This window comes from Taudactylus pleione, unplaced genomic scaffold (genome assembly GCF_031769625.1).
Source record: "Taudactylus pleione unplaced genomic scaffold, aTauple2 ptg000206l, whole genome shotgun sequence".
NCBI lineage: Eukaryota > Metazoa > Chordata > Amphibia > Anura > Myobatrachidae > Taudactylus > Taudactylus pleione.
Window position 1 is genome coordinate 11,418,063 of NW_028284608.1, and position 17,353 is coordinate 11,435,415.

The 17,353-nt window shown below is 41.1% G+C and overlaps 1 protein-coding gene across 7 annotated transcripts in view; it reads left to right on the forward strand.

Moving 5' to 3' along the window:
• Positions 1–1,896: 1,896 nt before the first annotated feature.
• PLCB4 (phospholipase C beta 4) overlaps positions 1,897–17,353 on the forward strand; it is a 335,768-nt gene continuing 320,311 nt past the window's right edge. For all 7 annotated transcript variants that reach the window (XM_088478044.1, XM_088478048.1, XM_088478046.1 and 4 more), the window contains exon 1: positions 1,897–2,044. The gene's annotated coding sequence lies outside the window, so the exon portion shown is untranslated. The remainder of the gene's footprint in view (positions 2,045–17,353) is intronic.

Consider the following 17,353-nt stretch of genomic DNA (forward strand, 5'->3'; position numbering starts at 1 on the left):
CCTGTGTGGGGAGCGATCACACTGATCGTCCGTCGTCGTCCCCCCCCCCCCCCCCCCTCGCCGGGCTGAGGAAGTTTTTTTTTTCCAAGGGGGCATGACCTTGAAGGTTTTATTTTATTTATTTCGAAGAGTGGTGTGCTACATGTGCTGATGCTCAGGGCAGAGGGGCCTGAGGTGGCACTGTCGCACCCTACGGATCTTGCTATTGGCTAGCCATGTTCCGTTCCGCCAGTATCGCTGCTGCAGTGACACCCGGAGCATCCTTTGAATGCTCCATACAGGCATCAGGTAGCCTGTGCAGCCTCTGAGAGCGTCCTGAGGCCTTACTGTGCTCAGGGGGGGGGTGCTCAGCCAGCGCACGGGGCACTCATCCAGCTAGATACGGTGCTGGTGCTTCATTACAGGGGGTGTGTGCTGTGTTACAGGGGATCTGTGCCCAAGAATGTGTGCTGCATTATAGGAGACGTGTGAGTAAGGGAAAGAGTTAAAGGGGCTCATTTAAGATGTTATAAAACAGTAGAGGGCAGCATATCTCTAATGCACAGTCCCACTCAGTGGCAGCTCCAGAGGCGGGGCTGCAGCACAGTCCAACATTCAAATAGGGGAACCACACCAACTGCCAGTCATTCCTAGCTAGTGATGTTTGGTGGCAGTTGGTGTGTGTCCCCTATTTGAATTTTGCACTGCGCTGCAGTCCCACCTCTGGAGCCGCCACTGGTCACACTTATGGTAAAACATCTTGTGTCAGTGGGTTCATGGGCTAAAAAGCAGACTTATTGGCCCTCTATGCAGGCTCTTTCTGCAACCATTGCAATTTGTCTATCTATCTATCTGTCTATCTGTCTATCTATCTATCTGTCTATCTATCTTTCTGTCTATATGTGCTGAACTATGTAACTGCTTTGAGGCTCACTTTCACTTGAACGTAAGGCCATTGTGTGACATGCCCCTCATACGCTCCCTGCAGAGCCCCACACTTATGTGTTGCTTTTACAATCTCTTGTAAATTATTTTTTTCAACAGTTGCCAAGAATAGTACTATATGTAAATACATTGTGCTGGAAGCCACCGTCATGTAGCAGAAACAGGATTGCATTGTCCTATATATCCTTTATACTAAAGTAATAATAACAATAATAATTATTATTATTATATTATTATAAGGTTTTATAAACAGCACTGAGGTCTTGGGTTCGTTTCACACTCAACTGTGTTGAGTTTGTATGTTCTCTCAGTGCTTGCATAGGTTTCCTCTGTAGTTCGCTTTCATCCAACACTCCAAAAATATACTATAGTAGTAGTTTCATTGGCTCCCAACCAAAAATGAACCCTAGTGTGTATGTATGTATGTACATGTGGTAGGGAATATAGATTGCAAGCTGCGCTGGGGCAGGGACTTCTTTGAATTTCTAAATTCTAATAACTGTTAATATAATAATAATGATGATGATAATAATAATAACTGGCGGAATCACTAATTTTAATGAAGAAATAATCATTGCTGGTTTGTGTATTGCAATTTGCTTTTGTATCATAGTTACAGTATATGCATTTTTTATTTTTAAGTACCTATAAAGAGAGACAATGAAAATATAAGGCAAAGGTATTAGCTTTATTACACTACATGCCCCTGGATAGATAGAGGGATAGGCAGATATTGACTTTGTATGGATTATAGTTATACTCTAATATCTCCACCCTCCCTGTACAGTACACAGGGCAGTCTGTGGGACTGAGGGAGGAGGGATAGTTAGTGACAGGGAGACCTGTGCCCCGTTGCGCGGGCACGTGCGGGCGCGCCCTCGCCGCCCCAACAACAGTGACAACAGCAGAGAGCGCGTCCACGGCACTAGGCACGCCGCCCTGGGCTCCCGTCCAGCAGCAGCAGCAGCAGTACGAGCTGCGCGCACACGCCCCTCCAGAGACGGGTGTCTCGGGCTCTCTCTCCTCTCCCGGACCTGGCAGTCCCCATTAGGCAGAAGGAGAGGAGCATATAAAGAGGGAGCCGGCGGAGAGCGAGGACCAGTCACTGGAGCCACAGCAGGTGAGCAGCCGCATGGGGTTGCTGGGTGGTAGGCTCTGGGCATGGTGACATCCCGGTTGCAGCAGCTGATGCTGGATATTGCATGGTGCCTCTTCTCTATACCAAGGGACTTGCACATGCTCCCCTCTTCTATACCAGTGGGTAGTCACATGCAACCCTTATCTGTACTAGGGGTTATGCACATGCACCCCTTCTCTGTTCCAAGGTGGTATGCACATATACCCCTTTTCTATACCAGGTGGTATGCACATGGATTGCTAGCAGAAGACCCCCGGGCTCTTTTACCACCATGCAAATAAGCAGCAGCCTTGTCCTGCAATAGATGGGGGCATCCTGGCTATCTCTCATCATGTGCTGCTGGGATGGATGACAGACCTACCAGTGCTTCTTATGGGAGAGTGCTGCTGGCTATCCGCAGGCCTGGTAGCAATCATCTGGGTAACCTGTCTTGGTGCATGTGCCCTGCGTGTTGTCGTCTCACCCTGAGCTCTGCACCACTCTCCCCTGTTCATGGGAGAAAATGATCTTTTGTTAGGTCTGTGTCAACCAGGTGACTTCCACCAGATACTGTACATTTCCAGCAACATATCTGAGCAATGTGCCTCCTACTGTCCGGTTGTCAAGTAGTTAATGATCCATGTGAGTTTCGTATTGTATCATTGGACTGGCTTAACTTTGTTGATAATAGATGTAATTTCCAAGATTTACCTGGCACAGGACAGTTGTTATAAAGTGGTTGTGTCTATATATCTTTATTTATATACATTGCTCCCTCTGTCTGTCTGTCTGTCTGTCTCTCTCTACTTATATATAGATCTATAGGTATATCTATTATATCTATCTATATATAAATCTATCTTTATCTATTTTTCTGTATATCTATCTATCTCTCTCTCTCTCTCTCTCTCTCTCTCTCTCTCTCTCTCTCTCTCTCTCTCTCTATATGTATATATCTATCTATCTATCTATCTATCTATCTATCTATCTATCTATCTATCTATCTATCTATCTATCTATATATCTATCTATATATACTTATATATAGATATATAGGTATATATATATATATGTCTGTTTTTCTCTATCTATCTATCTATCTATCTATCTATCTATCTATCTATCTATCTATCTATCTATCTATCTATCTATCTATCGTACACACACACATATATTAGTTTGTGTTAATTCCTATTGCCACTATTATAGCATTCTCCGATTTTCAAAGTGCATTGCAGATGTTGAATCTTTATTGGGCTTGTGGCTAGTAGAATTGCCTATATTGTGTGTGCGCCGTGTCACCAAGGTGTTTTGTATCTCAATCATACAATAGCGATTTTCCGTTTACTGCATTACCTCCCCAGTGCCAGGCCAGTCCTCAGGACAGTGTAGGACAAGCACTGCCTGTCTCCTAAATGACACGTATGGCTCAGTGTTTGTGTTGGGCTGGGATATCCCTGTCATTATCATTATTATTGCTGCATGTAGATGGCTGTGGAATGACTCACAGTAGTTAGTGTGCCACATGGTACCTGTTAACCATCTTTCGCTGCTCTTGATTGTCACTTTGTTATTTTACAGAGCAGTCACTTACAACCAACTAGGGGGAAAAAATATGGCCTGGAAGACATTCAGCTAATAAATGTCAATAATAATTCATGTTAAGTAGAGTTTAAAAATCACAAAGGCATAAATAGTGTCTTTTATTTGAATAACTGCAGGATTTACAAAACATGAAAGCGTTGGTGATTGTAATGCTGTTTACAGGATATGTCATTTTTTTTTTCTTTTTAAGTGTGAGCCTTGAAGTCAGTTAAAAGTTTCTGGGAGATATTATTTATTGTTGATTATTAATGTGGCAGAGGTTCTAACAGGAAATCTTTAGACTTATAAAAAAATGATTGGTGTAAAACAGGTAGCAAAGTAACTTTTTTTCATGGTAAGAGGGTGCATAGTATATATTGTAATATTTTACTTTGTCTGCCAGCATCTCAAATGTCAGTCAGTGCTTCGACTTACTAGAACACTGTATTGATTGTTTATGAGGATATGGTTTTGCTACAAAGGTGTATGGCTGGCTATGGCTACTGTGCTTAGTAATGAAACTACACAAAATATAAAACAATAGTAAAAAACACATAAAAATAGAAGCACTGTTGCTGACATGTAAGTATTGTTACACAGATAGGGTCCAAATACCCCTGTCCATCTAGAGCAGTCTCAGCTTTTTCTCTTGAAAATCATCAACTTAATATTTTTTGTTTTAAATTAATTCAGACACTTTTTAAACCGGTAGTAAGGATGTTTGTGAAAATTGGTCCTGAATGCAGCATGTTTGGTGGGTTTTTGGATTTCCCCAAGCAAACACAAAGGGATGTCAAAATTGTACAGTTACACTCGTAATATGTTAATATTGTCATAAAATTGACTTCTATTATAGAAAACCTGGGAACATACCCGGGAAAACTACTCTCCTTCGGTTATGTAATAAATGGATTTACATTGTTCAGATAGTGTTCGGCTTACCAGCTAAGAGATATATAGAGATATATACAGGTTGAGTCTCCCATATCCAAATATTCAGAAATACAGAATATTTTTCGCATGACTGAGATAGTGACACCTTTGATTTTTGATGGTTCAATGTACACAAACTTTGTTTAAGGCACAAAATTATTAAAAATAAAGTATAAAATGACCTATAGGCTGTGTGTATAAGGTGTATATGACACGCAAATGAATTTCATGTATGTACACAAACTTTGTTTGAGCCGCAAAATTATTGAAAATATTGTATAAAATTACCTTCAGGCTGTGTGTATAAGGTGTATATGAATTATATGTATTCTGTGTTTAGATTTGGGCCCTATTCCTAAGACATTTCAATATGGTATGCAAATATTCCAAAATATGGAATATTCCGATATCCAAAATACCCCTGGTCCCAAGTATTTTGGATATGGGAGACTCAACCTGTAAATGGATTTACATTGTCCAGATAGAGTGCGGCTTACCAGCTAAGAGATATGAAAGTTTGAACATAATGATTATTTTTTTTTCCATTTATAATCTTTTTGAATTATGCATCCTAACTATTTCACATTATTTTCAAGACCTTGGTAAACTTATTTGGAGCTGGTGCAATTATCATTAGGGGCTTTGCTAATACTGTGCAGTTTCTCCAGGCTTGTTTATAAGCAAAGTTGGAAATAGATGATTATATAAGGGATAATGCCCCCCCTTTCCCCTTACGCCTGTAAATGGCACGGTTTTTAGCAGTCACCGGGGAGTTTGGTGACCATGTAAATGCACAAGGCTTTAGGCTGAGTACTTTTATTCAGGTCACAGAAATCCAAGATGACTTATAATACCTGTAATAATTCGCAGTGGGGGATTGCATTAATTTCACCAAGTACAGTACAGTTTTTCTAATAAAGACTGAGGTGATGGCATCAGACCTCATCGATCACAAGTGATGACATTTCAACACAGCGTTTATGCAGATTTGACAGTATATATATTTATATATTTACAGTATATATAGCCTATATTAAATGGGAACTGAGATTTAAAGAATATTGCTACATTTATCACCTGTCAATTGATACTCCAGTGTGTCCCAGTTTTTCCATGGCACGCACCATTTTTACCTGTGTACATTATCATCCTGGAATTCCTCATTTATTGTTCAGGCTTCTGACACACCTAATGTAACATGATTGATGGGATTATAACTATAGTTCACTTATTTGCTTTTGACACCCTGAGAAAACACACAATAGCAAATATATGCTGTGTAAACTATAAAACTGGTTTTCTTGTAAGGGCCATAGATCAAAATATAGAATAAAAAAATATATTGTTACTGTAAATGTAATCCATGTACGATGATAACGCAAGATCTGACAGCAGAGTAATAACAAAACATAGTGTATGGATTCATTGGCAGCCCTGCAGAATTACTTTTCTATAGTGTAGTTTTTTCATGCCTTAGTTCCTGGATTGCACATTCTATACGGAGACCTGCTTTATAAATCAATACCATGCAAAACCTACTGGAGATGTCATGATGGGGGACAGTTCCTATTTCCATGCTGGCTCACATTGTTTGTAGTTGGTGTTCTCTTTCATGTGGCGGACACTTACATTATCTTGGGCAGACAGTTTTAGAGATTGTTTTTCAGATTGGAGCCTGCAAAAAAAAATAATTTTTTTCTTAATTTGTTTTTGGGCGAATAAATAAGAGCGAGTTTGCCTGATTAATTTGTGCGGTGGTTGAAATAAGTTTTCCCTGGTTGTCTTATTCTAGGCGACACACAGGAGAACCGCGTGGTCATCCCTCCTTTGTGAAAATATAAGGGCGAGATATTTAATTACATACTTTCGCCCTGTGTTTATTTAATGCTCATTTAATCATGAGTGACATTTTCTTGAACTCAGCTCTATTGTATGTACTTATTGCTGGTAACGTAAGCATGTCCATACAGCGACAGTATCCATTAATGTTGTTATAACTCACTAGAACTGAAGTACTTCCTGCATCTGGGAGTACTGTTGTTCTGGATAAATTGTCACACATCCAGCTCTGATTCTCATAATAATATTTGTTGTTTATTTTATCAATACTTATTGTGCCATAGCCTTACATTTATCAGGCTTCCATTGCTCACTCTGTAAAAATGGGTGTAGTATAAAAGGTCGACACTCAGAAGGTCGACACCAGAAGGTTGACTGGTTCTGAATGTCGCCCGTAAAGAGGTCGACATGGTCATTAGGTCGACCATTAATCATTCTGTAGGCATATATTTAGGTCGACATGGTTAATGGTTTACACAGTCAAAATGTTGACATTTAACATGCCGACACTACAATGTTGACACATACTTTTTTAGTTATTTTAACCTAACCCTAACCTTAAACCTAATTCTAACTCTAAACAACCGTAAACCTAACCCTGAAAAAAACAAGTGTTGATACTTTAGCATTGACATGTAAAATGTTGACCTTTTGACTGAGTCAACCATTTACCCTGGACTACCATCGGTGTTGACCTTTCTATTGTCGACCAATCGGCTGGTATCCCTAAAATATATCCAGATTTGGAAATATTGTGTTGGTTTATATGTGAGGGATATCTTTATTGTAATGTCATCTAACTGGTGAACCAGATGTAGCACCTTAAGATTATTTTTATGATTTTACTATTGTTACAACAGTATTAAGGTTTAAGGGAAGATGTATCACACCTTTGAGATAAAGTGGCGAAGTTGCCCATAGCCACTAATCAGCTTCTAACTGTCATTTACCTAGCACACTAGCACAGTCTATAAAATAACAGTAATATGCTCCACTTGTCCTCTTTAGTGGGAGATGTTCTATAAGCCTTGGAGAAAGATAAAGTGGAGAGAGTACCAATCAATCAGCTCCTAACTGTCAGTTTACAGACTGAAAAATGACAGTTAGAAGCTGATTGGTTTGTACTTTATGTGCTCCAAGGCTTAGTACATCTACCCTTAGAAGTTTTATATTTTGTAGTATTTCCAGCGTTATACCCAGGTCATGGTTTCCATATGTGTCACCTGTACCATGTAGATTATGAGTTTGTTCTTTATGGATGTGATAATCTAGATTCTAAGGGGGCGATACAATTGTTTTTTTTACGACGTGATAATTAATGAGTGCCAAGTGTTGCAGCTCTATTGTTCTGGGCGCTCATTAATTATCGCCCTCTTCGCCCCCCATGAGACCGAGTTTAGCCGTGTAAAGCGGCTAAACCCGTCTAAAGTTCTGGTTAGGGCGCGCTAACTGCGGTTAGCGTGCCCTAATCAGGGGGTTTCTCACACATTTCTGCTCACACCCTCCTGAGGGTGCGCGCAGAAATGCCGGCGCCGGCGGCTATCGCGCCCTGACGGAACAACAATTGAATTGCTCCGTCGGGCGTCCTAAAAAAAAAGCCATCGGCTAAAGAATTGAATCGCCCCCTAAATGCAGTATTAGTATAACATGAAGCAAATGTGTCTTTAACTTCGGAAGAATTTCATTATCTGCAGGAGATTATTGCTCATTCAGATGTCACCTAGGGGCTGTGTTGCTGATTATATATAATTTTGCTCTGTGTAGCAATAATATAATTCCAAGGTCAGATCATGTAGCATTTCAGAGTGCGCTGAATAAAATGAAATGATTACCTAAAGCCGCGTCGTTTCGCAAGGATCCTGCATACTGTAGGCTGATGGTCCGTAGGTTGCAGGTCTTTGTAGCAAGGTTGAAGTTGATACAAGTCCCAGGTTGTGAGGTTTGTTTTTATTCCACAGGTTGTGGAGTGTTTTTGTGGCTTCATCAGAATGATTTATTTGAGTTTGAATAAGAAATATTTATTATTTTATTACTCTGTAATGCAGGAGCTAGTGCCCTCATTGTGACATTCTCTGGCCTATAAACAAACTATAGTTAGCAAAATGAGAGGACCATCTGTATTTGTGCCCCATATTTCATATACCTAGTTTGTACTCTTTTTTTTTTTTTTTTCCCCCACTAAATATTTTTTTAATTTTTATAATATAAGGGAACAAACTATACTAAGGTGTTGATGTTTTTTTATGACTAAAGCTGCATACACACACAACGATATTTTTAATGATTATCGTTAAACGATATCGTTTAACGATAATTGATGGCAAAAATCGTTCACTTTCTGAGTCAAACGATGAACGATTATTGTTCATGCGCGTTCACGTTTGTAGTTTGTCGTTTGTAGTTTGTCGTTCAGTCAGACTTGTCAACTCAACGATTTTCATTAAGGGAATATGCAAAAATCGTTTGTAGTTCATAAAAATCGTTCATGACATTTAGTAAATGAACAACTTTAGTAAACGATTTTAGTAAATTTTTTCAAGGGAAAAAATCGTTTACTCAAATCGTTCATTAAAAAAATTGTTGTGTATGTATGCAGCTTAAGGGGTCTATTTACTAAGCAGTGTTAAGAGACAGAGTCAAAAGTGATAAGGTGCCAGCCAATCAGCTCCTAACTGCCACTCTCAGGCCGTGTTTGAAAAATGACAGTTGGGAGCTGATTGGCTGGCACCTTATCACTTTTCACTCTGTCTCCTAACACTGCTTAGTAAATAGACCCCTTAGCGGTCTATGTACAGGCTGTTTTTGATAAATGAAAGGAGCTGATTGGTTGGTACTTTATCTCCATCCACTTTATCTCTCTCCAAGGCTTAGTAAATAGACCCCTGAAAAGCAAATACATGTGAACTTAGCCACATTGAGCTATATAGATATGCTATAGAGTAAGGAGATAGACAGGATATCATGGTGGTTAAATCGTAACTTATTATTATTTATTTCCCCTCCCATTATTCGGGTTTCTTGATTGACCTTTATCTACACAGGCTCACAGGGAGCCCGCCGCACCTTACAAAGTACATAAGCAGAAACATAAGAAAAAACGACTTAGGTGCCCACACACTGAACGACTCGCAAACGATGTAATGTCGTTAACAATTTGCATTGTACTCCCCGGCAGCTCCCTGGCAGTCCTGGACTGACGATATTGTGCATAAAGTGTTATTTTGACAAACGATCTACTAATGACCTATCGTGCGTCCTTAACTATTTCCAGTGCATCGTTAACGAGATTGCCAGTTCTTACCTGCAGAAGGGAAGATCTGAAGATGCCATGTACGACCCCCGGGGACGCACATCGGCATCGTGATCGTGAGTGGACACTCACGATTTGCACATATTTCACACGATTTGTCCTTCCGATGTGTTGAAATCGGCAAATCGTGCAAAATATCTGACAGTGTGTGGGCACCTTTACAGTACAACACATTGCATTATGCAGGAGTTAGGTTGCGTTCAAGCTGCTAAGGTGGACAGGCCACCGATTTGGTATGAATTCAGCAGTATACCAAAATCCCCCATAAATTTAAACTTGTGCGAGGGAGTTCTTAATGCGAGAAATATAAACATCCCCAGTTGAACTCTTGGAACTACCAATATAAGTTGAAACAATCTGGCGCCACCCAAGGGTATTTGGGCAGAGGCCTAATAACTAGCTAGTGGCCATCACAGTCACAGCAGATGGGAAGATGTATAATAATAGTTTCCCTACATGCAGTGTTATTTCAGAGTAGATGGAATAGTTTAAGCAGCTGCTAATTCTATCATATTTTAGATGTACATTGAATTCTGCCTTAAAAAATAGGTGACCAGTGACCCTTGCAAAAATGATTTATATTTTTATTAGATATGTTTTATTGCTTTATCACAATCTGTTTTATGATGTATAGCAACGCCAATGACATAAAACAGAGGTTCCCAAACTCTGCCACTCCAGTCCACGCTTTAAGGCTATCCATGCTTGAGTACAGGTGACTTAATTAGTACCTAATTCAATTTGATGTAACCATTTGGATTCAAGCATGGATATTCTTTAATCCTGGACTGTAATAGCAGAATCTGGGAACCTCTGACATTAAGCTTTTGGTGTAGTGTCGGCTAAACATTTAAGCCCAGCAGGATATTGCCCCAGATAAGAAGCTGTGGCCTAGAGTGACAAGGTGGTGGAAATTAAGGTTCTCTGTGGGGGGGTTGTGGTTTATTTCATGTAATCAGTTGGTTCCTATGTAGGCAGACTCTTATCATGCATAGTCCCTGCCTTAACCACAGAACATACATGTTAATTTTAAAGGGCTGATCTGAATCTTGCTATGAAGTAGTCAAAATAGATATTAGGGATTGAAAGTCCAATGTGGTTCTGCATAGAGCCTATTCCTTTAGCAAGTAAGCTTGGTGAGGACAGTGCACTATGAAGTTCCAAAACAATACAAGAAGATCAATAGCCTTAAGGTGCCCATCCACTAGAAGATTAAATTGAGCGATTGAACGATAACGATATCGTTCAATCGTTTGCAAATCGTTTGCAAAAATGTCTGAAGCTTAATCGTGCAGTCTTTTGCCTGTCTTGTAGTGGATGGACAGCAATACAGAGTTCAGGTATGCTCCATGGGACGGGAGAGACAGCGCTGTTTAGTTTGATAAGCTGCACTAGGTGAATCACTTAGACATACTGTAGCAAGTTAGATCCCCCATGCCACCTAAATCTAGGTGTGTCAAGTACATTGTTAGTAGTATGGTATGTCCTTTTGGTTCTAATGTAATGGGACAGGTCTTGCATAGACCACTAACTATTACAGCAGTCATTCAGAATACAATAAAAGTATTTGGAATAAATATTGAAGTATGAGAAGAAGTAGCATTTTTTTGTCCAAATATATTTCCCTGGGGGAACTTGATACCATTTATCTACCATTTATCTACAGGACCTGTTCAGTGTTCTTCTGTTTGTTTAACCAGAATTATGAAGATGGAGAATTGGAAAATTAGATGTTAGCCTGGTACTGGTGTATTCTTTGTAGCTGCATTTCCATGATAATGCTGGGCTGCTCCTTATATGTGCAGACTGATTTGGAGGGATATGAAGTGCTTGAGGGTCGCTGTCATTAATGGCCAAGTCTAAAAAAGAGGCAACCTGGTCATTGCAGGTGCAAGAGGCGTTCACTACAAAAATGCTATTGCGGCCACATGCAAAGTAGCAGCTATCAGAAGACGCGCTCAGATCGTCCTTTAGGGCGTATTCGCCAGGTTTATGTTAGGGATGGGTCACATGCATTCGCAGTTTTCAATTATTGGTTTTGCTTACGAAATACATTTCACTATTAGAAAAACCTCTCTAATACATCAGATACTACTCTCCATTATATGTATAAGAGAAACATAAAATTGATAAAACACGGACACAAAAACATAATATATACATGAACAACGAGGGCAGCAGCCGTTAGTGTCTGCTCTTCATTTGCAATCAGACAGTCAGAAGCGGTTCGCTATAGCCTGCGACTGTTACCATCACCAAGCATCGGCAAATGACAGACGTATATGCGTCCTTACACTCGGCTAGGCCCCCTCATCTCTCCCTGTCCCGACTCTATAGAAGCAAGTGGGCGTATGTGTCAGATTTGCGCAAATGTTCATGGGCGCATATGTGTGTGCCCTGTTTATGGGTTAAATTAATTTTAAATATTTCACTCTATACAAACAGATGCAGATCTCATTCTGTCAGCCCCGTATTTATTAAATGTGCTTTGAAATTACAAAAGTATTGCCATATCCAACCAAAGAACTGCTTACGATTCTTTAAATATATTTTATTGAAGTCTGTTAATTTTAAGATCCATTTTAAAGGATACAACATACTGTATTAGATTAAATGTGCTCTATATTTTTTGTGCGTTTATACCTGCTTAAGAGCTTGTCCATGAAGAACATTTTTCTTTTAGTAGCATTTAGAACACATCCTGGTGAGTGAATGTACAGTAGATTTGGATGGAATCACAAGCAACTCTGCAATGACAGTAAGTGTACTCACTCCTGGAGAGAACAGTAGTATACTCACCTGTTTTCTGCCAGGCGAAGTGACTTGACAGTGTTAATAGTAAATGCTACAGTTCCATTACACAATTCGTTCACCATGCAGCCTGCCTATGGGGCATATTCAATTAAGCGCGGAGTTTACCACGCAGGAAAACGATTTGGGTTTCAGTCACGGAGCTATTCAAATAATCTGCATTATCCCCGCGCAGTAACCCATAGATTACGCGTACAAAGCTGGAATCTATGGGTTTATAGCCGTAGTTATGGGGAGTAGTGTTAAAAATGTTGGCACAGAAGAAATAAATGCAGTGTCCTATAAAACAACTCAAATTGCATTTATGTCCAACACTACACTACATGAGCCCCATGCAAAAAAGCCCGACGGATGTTATACCGATGCCGGAAAGCAGAACAGCAGGATCCCGACTAAGGTAAGTTTCTAACTATCCCTAACCCTAACGGTCCATTAGGGGTGCCTAACCCTAACCTTCCCCCTAGTGCCTAACCCTAACTTCCCCCCGGGGGTGCCTAACCCTAAACCTCCCTTCCCCTAGCGCAGGGCTTGACAAATCCTGGGGGCCAGGTCGCCATGGCTACCAGATTTTGCTGCCTGGCTACTAGATGTTGCAGTGAGGGAGGAAGCAGATCCTCATCAGCTCCGGCGGAGATTCTTGCCTATAGTATTGCAGTGTTCATATCATGCACAGGAGTGTATGTGCTGAGTGTCGCCTGCGGTGACTGCTGTGCCTGTCCCGGCCTGCACTGATGACTCCTCTCCATCCTGGCCTGCTCTGATCCCTGCTGTCTGTCCCAGTCTACGCTGATCCTCCTGTACGTCCCAGCTATCTACTGTCCCCTATCTCCTGCTGCATAGAGCTCTCCGGTAGTAGGGTCTATTAGTGGTCAGGGATTGCGGAGCAGCGTCAGAGGGATAGTGGTGTGCCCACGAGGGGAAGGGGGGGTCTTGTACTTTCTGGAACCATTATTTTATGTGAAATGTGGTCCGTTATTACTGGAGGGTGGGGGGTGGAGCAGGGGAGCTGTGCAGAGCAGTGAGGGGGTCTCCATGTTACTATATCCATTCAACTGTGACCATTTTGTGGACTAGTATAGTGTGTATAACACACAGAGCTGTGCTCCTCACTCCTGTAATATTTTGGGGGGACGGTGGTCTGGCTCCTACACTTTCATCCTGGGTCCTAGATTTTAGAAAAATTTGTCAAGCCCTGCCCTAGCCCTAACCCTCCTGGGAGGGGCCTAACCCTAAGTCCCCCCCAGGAGCCCCTAACCTAACCCTCTCCCCCCGCAGCTGTCCGCACCCGGCGCCCATCTTACTTTCGTTCAGTATGCCGGGCGTCGGGCTCCCGGCGTAGGCGTAGATTTCGACGCCTGTCATTAGTCCCCTATGGGGATTTGACAGTCGGGAAGCCGGCGGTCGGCATTTCGACCGCCGGCTTTTTGACTGCATCCCTTCTGCAGCGCTGCTTCCTATTTATGTTCCATTATGCCGTAAAGGAGATAAGGTTAAAAACAAACAATAGTAACATTTAAAATAAAGTAGAAAACTCTGCTCCTGCAGACTATCTATTAAACTTTAACACAAAGCAAAACCAAAAACATGAATTTATTGTACAAAAAAAGAGGAATTATTTTTTTTGCCAAATGATATAATTATGTACTAACAAACAGATCATACTTGAATTTTAATTATATTTTCCTTTGTCATTTCCATTGAACCAGCATAATCCCTGTCTGAAAAGCCACTGTTATCACCATGTCATTTCCAAGTGCTTTGATACAAAAATATTTTATGTATTTTTTTTTACAATTACACAATATCTATTGTGCGTCTTTATGTGCTTAGTGATTACTACTACTGCTGAATCACTTTGGCATCTGTTCCATGGACGGTCTAACTATCTCAGTGAGGACAATGAACCAGAACAGGCTGCTTTGTATTTAATCATTTTAATATTTCTTTTTGTCCAAAACATATTTCTAGATCTAGAAACTTGTCATAGCACAGCAGGTGTCAAACGTTTCTCCTTCCTTTTATATATTGTTGTTTACTATAATGTTTGACGTAGTAATCTCTGCAGTGATTAGATTGTGTTGGATTTTGTCACAGTGGTAATTATACTCAAGCATAGTCTGTAGTTTATTTTTGCATGCTTTCATTATTAATGTCTCTCTTTCATTGTCTGTTTATCTCTCTAATGCCAGTACAATTCAAAATGAAATGCAAAAGAGATGGTGACATGTCCAGCAAACATGCTAAAACTTTTAACAGAAATAAGTCTCAAATAAAAGAAAGGCTATCCCCAATGGCCCCGCTATCATGTTCTTGCCCGTGTCTATTCCTGTTACAATATCCTGTTAGAAAGGCCTCTTGAGACACCTAGCAGCAGCAAGAGCCATGATCCCACAACCTGATCAATATTTGTGAATACACCCCCTACCTCCAACCCCACTCCATCATCAATTTCTAAGACGATCGCAGAAGACAAGTGTGGAAAAGATAATCAGATAGATTAATAGACCCATCTCCTCTGGTGTTTCCTAGTAAACCCATCTCTACTGGTGTTTGCTAGTAGACCCATATCTATTGGTGTTTCCTAGGAGTCCCATATCCACTGTTATTTCCTAATAGACCTATCTCTATGGGTGTTTCCTAGTAGACCCATCTCTATTGGTGTTTCCTAGTAAACCCATCTCTACTGGTGTTTCCTAGTAGATCCATCTCTTCTGACGTTTCCTAGTAGACCCATCTCTTTTGGTGTTTCCTAGTAGATCCATATTTTCAGGTGCTTCCTCATAGACCCAACTGTACTGATGTTTCCTAGTAGACCCATCTCTTCTGGTGTTTCGTAGTAGACCCATCTCTTCGGGTGTTTTCTAACAGACCAAACTCTACTGGTGTTTCCTCTGCATGCGCAGAATGAGGCACGTGCCATGGGGGGTGCTGGGAGGGATTTGATCATATCCCTCTCTCAGCACTCTCCCGATAGAAGTGCACAGGCTTCTATAGGGTAACACCATCAGGAAGATGGCGTTACCGACCGCAGCCAAGCCCCGGGGTGCATCACATTCCAGGGCTTGGTGCATATGAGAAATGCAGTGAAACCCGCATTTTTGGGGTTTGACCGCATTTCTACCTTTCCTGCATCCCGCCCTATGGGCCATATTCAATTAGCCGGCGAAAACGGGTTATTGGTGATAATTTATCGCCGTTGACGTCATTTTCGCCTGTTTCACTTATCCCCATATTCAATTACAAAGACTTTTCGCAGGTGCGAAAAGTCTGTTAAAAACCGAGGGATAACTTTTCACCACTGTTTAGGTGGTGAAAAAAAGTGCAGAATTGGGGTTTTGGGGTATAGATAAAAAAAAAAAAATAGCCTGCAGCCTTTGTAATGTCCCCTTATAGTAATCTGTGTCAGTTTTTTAAAAAAAAGTTCCTAAGGACACCCCAAAAAAGGTTTTTAATTATGGGTAAAAAAAAAATATTGGTGGACAAAGGCCTGATTCAGACCCGCTCACAAGCGTATAGCGCTCGCAAGTGGGTTGATGTTTGCCCCCTGCGTATGTGCCGCCTCCCTAAGAAAAAACAAAACCATAAAAACACGCCCATCAGACCTGCGAGCTGCCTCCGGCAGCGAGCGGGTCTGAATCAGGCCCAAACTTCTAAACTAGCGAAATCGATCCCAAGTATGTGACAGGTGTTTTCTAGAATGCGGCTGGTAGCTGCAGGTGCATTTTGAAAAGAATTTTCAAAAATTACTTTAGGGACTTAAAAATATGCTTGCACCCATTTTCATGTACCCCAAATGTGATGGAAGTAGTTATTTTTTGCAAAATAAAAAAACGAAGTGCTGTTCTTCACCACTTCTTTACAGGCGCATTTATGCACCTGCCGTGACTATTTAAAACCCCCAATTACCTTAACAGGCAAAATCTGGGGTACGCATAGTGGTCCCCCATGTCAGACCATCTTTAGGGGGGTGCCAGGATGATTTCCCGAAATTTGTCAGGACTTTTCGATACTTACCTTTCAGCCGGGTCCCGTTTTCGCCAGATCCTAATTGAATACGGGGATAAGCGGGCACGCACCCGATACTTCATCCCGTCTTAAAACGGTGATGTTGGCGAAAAGTCCGACCTCTGACTTTTTGCCTCAGATTGAATATGACCCTATGTGTGCTACAACATGTGAGCGCATCCTCAAGATGAAAGAAAAAAAATATTGCAAAAATTTCTTTGAAAAATTTCAAGCAAGCCTCGATATTAATCTGTGCCCTCAGTATTCATTGTATAACGGGGGATTTGAAATTCCCAATTGGCTTTTTAATGCCCCATCCTTGACCGCTGCACTCCATGCAACTATCATCATTCATAAGTATCTCTCATCAAAAGTCTTAAAAAATATCCTTCAAACATAATTTGAGGATTTCCTCTAAGTATATAGAGACCTTCTTACATGACCCACGTCACCTGGTGCAAAGTCTTTCATTTTTCCCTCTGAATTTTTCATTGCGGTAAAATACAGTAGACTGAACTAATTAATAAAAATAGAAAACGTGCTTCTCCTCTGTGTTGACAGCTGCCCAGTTTTATTGTTCAAACTCCATCCCCGACTGCTTTAGAGTTTATCAAGTTTGAATGCACATTCTGTTCAATCATTGCTGGGCAAATTCAACACTGCCTCGATTATGGGGGTAGTGGTTAATGGCAGCAGGGGCTGATGGGGGTAGTGGCTGATGGGACTGTGACACATGGAAATAGTGGCTCGTGTGAGCAGTGGCTGATGCTGGCAGTGGCTGATAGGAGCTTTTGCAGATGGGGGCTGTGACGTATGGAAACAGTGGCTTG